Raw genomic sequence first — 3,211 nt, forward strand, 5'->3', positions numbered from 1 at the left:
CTGTAGTACCAGCTATTCAAGAGGCCGAGGCAGGAGAATTGCTTGAGTCTGGGAGCTGGAGGTTGCAGTGAGCCGAGATCACACCACTGCACTCAAGCCTAGGCAACAGAGCAAAACCTCGTCTCAGAAACAAACAAACAAAAAAAGAGACAAGCCTGTTGAGAGCAAATTCTGCTGTGTGTGAGAAATCATATTGTTTGCTGAGAGCAGCAGCAAGGAAAACCTAGTCTGCCCCCAAAGCGGAAAACTTTATAAAACAGTAACCGATATGAATATATCTCACACCAGATGAATTCATTCTTTGAAAACAGGATATGTGACTCTCCTTTGCTCCCTTGTAAAGAGCGCTTTCTAGTTTGTCTTTAACATATAGTAAACATACACTAGCTGCCTGGTTAGTTTATCTTTAACCAATGAAAGAACACAGAACATCCGCCTGTGAAACTTGTCACCGGAAAGTAAAGGATAAATATGCAGGTAGAGTCCACTCTGGCTCTCAGCTGGAAATGCGGTGAGACCACCGTGCTCCTCTCTGAACCCACCTTTTGCTTTCTGTCTCTGCGTCTGTTTCTTAATTCCTTCAGTGCTGCCTGGGTTGGGATCTCCACGGCTGAGCTGGGCTAGGCACGAGGCCACCTGGCGCCACAGACCTGAGAAGCTGCTTGTGATTCTCATTGAAAGCTGTGTTTTCAATGTCCTGTGTAACTGAAGTTTACACAGAAACACAGGGGCAAGTGGGCTCAATCCAGCCTCGAGGGCAGCCTGAGCCCAGCCCGTAAGCTTGCCACATGTCTTTCCAAGGTTGTTTTTCAAAGAACCCTCTCATCCCTCCCTTTCAGGGAGGTTCAGAGAGTTTGAAAGCAGACAATTAATAGGCGGGGGTGGCAGGGGGACAGGGCTGGGTGCAGGGAGCAGAAGGAAAAAGTTGTCTTTGGCCTAAAGCAATTTATTCAAATCACATTTAATTGTACATTTTAATATGAGACTTCCAAATTTTATGCTACAATAAAGCAGAGTAGCCTTTGAAATGATAAAACTAACAAGCTCATAGTCCTCATGGCTGGAGCAGCTGCCAGCGCGTCACCGCATGTAATTAAAGGTCCGGTGCTGTAAGAGCAGTGTGTCTTCCTTGATTACTACATGAAGGAACAGCCCTGCATGACTGAAGGTTACACAGAAACACAGGGGCACGTGGGCTCAATCCAGGGAGCCCCATTCCTCCGCCTCACTGAAAACTTGCCTTCCTCGTCACCTCCCCTGTCCCAAATTCCTCTTAGTGAGCAATCCAAGAAGGAATAGAAAAGCTGGACATAGTGACTCACCCTTGTAATCCCAGAACTTTGGGAGGCCGAGGTGGGCAGATCACCTGAAGTCAGGAGTTCAAAACCAGCCTGACCAACATGGAGAACCCTCATCTCTACTAAAAATACAAAATGAGACAGGCATGGTGGTACATGCCTGTAATCCCAGCTACTCCGGAGGCTGAGGCAGGAGAATCACTTGAATCCGGGAGGCAGAGGTTGCTGTGAGCCAAGATAACATCATTGCACTCCAGCCTGGGAAACAGAAGTGAAACTCCGCCTCAAAAAAAAAAAAAAAAAGTGCCATTAGCCAGATGAACAGGTTCAAGAAAGACATGGAAGGCTAGAAACCCAGAACACAGACCTTAGCAAGTCACTTCTGCCTTTGGGTATCAGGTTCCCATCCATACAATGAGGACGGCACATGAGATAATCACTTACAACAGCCTATCCGACTATAAAAAAATGTGTATCTTTTTACCCCATTTCATCTGACAAAGAAGGACAAGAAGGACGGAGAGAAGGAGGAAAGAAGAAGGAGAGAAGAGAGGAAGTGAGGGGACAGCCAGGCAACACTTGTTCTCAGTTCACTTTCGCATCCTCCCTGACTCGTTTCAGACCCTCTTGCTGCATGCACTGCCCACTGCACGCATGTCAATATAGTATTGCTGTGCCCAGCCCAGACGGCCGTTCAATTAATCCTCCTGCATAGCTGGGACTACAGATGTACGCCACCACGCCTGGCTAATTTTTGCATTTTTAGTAGAGACGGGGTTTCACCATGTTGGCCAGGCTGCTGTCAAACTCCTGACCTCAGGTTCCACTGTCAGAGCCACCTCCTGAGTCCTTGGAATGACAGCCCTTATTCCCCCCAGCATGAGCCATTTCCTTCCTGGGAAATTGAGGGCAAGGACAAGCTTGCTTCTCACAGCAGAGGACTCTAAAGACGGGAGCTTCATGATCGTGCTTCTTATAACTGAGCAGGTAGAATGAACAAGTGGCTCCAAGTGTGGTTGCAGACCTGGATGACAGGTCATGAGGAGATGCAAGTTGGTGTCCGGGCTGATGTGAACGATCCCCTAGGCTCGCCCTGCTCTGACCGCTTCCCCCGCCATCTCATCCCTCCTTGGAGGCCTTTCGTCATATGTAGAATGGAGCTGTGGTCCTCAGGACTGGTAACTGTCTGAATCAGCTTCCTGGTCCTGTCAGAGTACAGTGGATCCACCCCATCCACTCATTCATCTATTTGTGAATTTATTCTTACCCCTCCCGGCTACAGAAAGAATTTGAGGAAATTAACAAAACATAACAAGATAGCATAAATTAAAAGTTGGAAGCGGCCATGCACAGTGGCTCACGCCTGTAATTCCAGCACTTTAGGGGGCCGAGACGGGTAGATCACTTGAGGTCAGGAGTTTGAGACCAGCCTGGCCAACATGGTAAAACCTCGTTTCTACTAAAAATACAAAAATTAGCTGGGTGTGGTGGTGGGCGCCTGTAGTCCCAGCTACTCCAGCGGCTGAGGCAGGAGAATCACTTGAACCTGGGAGGTGGAAGTGGCAGTGAGCTGAGATTGGGCCACTGCACTCCAGCCTGGGCGATAGATAGACAAAACAGATAAATAAATAAAAATAGATAGATAAATAAATAAAAGTAGGCAGCAAAGAAGGCAGAAAGACAAAAGTAAGGGAATATAAGGGAGTCAGGAAAGAGGCTAAAAGTGAACAGCTCAAAATTCATTTTGTGACCCGCAGCCAGCCGCACACGTGATTTATGCACTTGTCTCTATGGATGCTAGGCAATAAAAACTTCCACTTGGGCAGGGCGCGGTGGCTCAGGCCTGTAATCCCAGCACTTTGGGAGGCCGAGGCGGGTGGGTCACGAGGTCAAGAGATCGAGACCATCCTGAT

Source organism: Cebus imitator, unplaced genomic scaffold (genome assembly GCF_001604975.1).
Source record: "Cebus imitator isolate Cc_AM_T3 unplaced genomic scaffold, Cebus_imitator-1.0 Scaffold529, whole genome shotgun sequence".
Lineage (NCBI taxonomy): Eukaryota > Metazoa > Chordata > Mammalia > Primates > Cebidae > Cebus > Cebus imitator.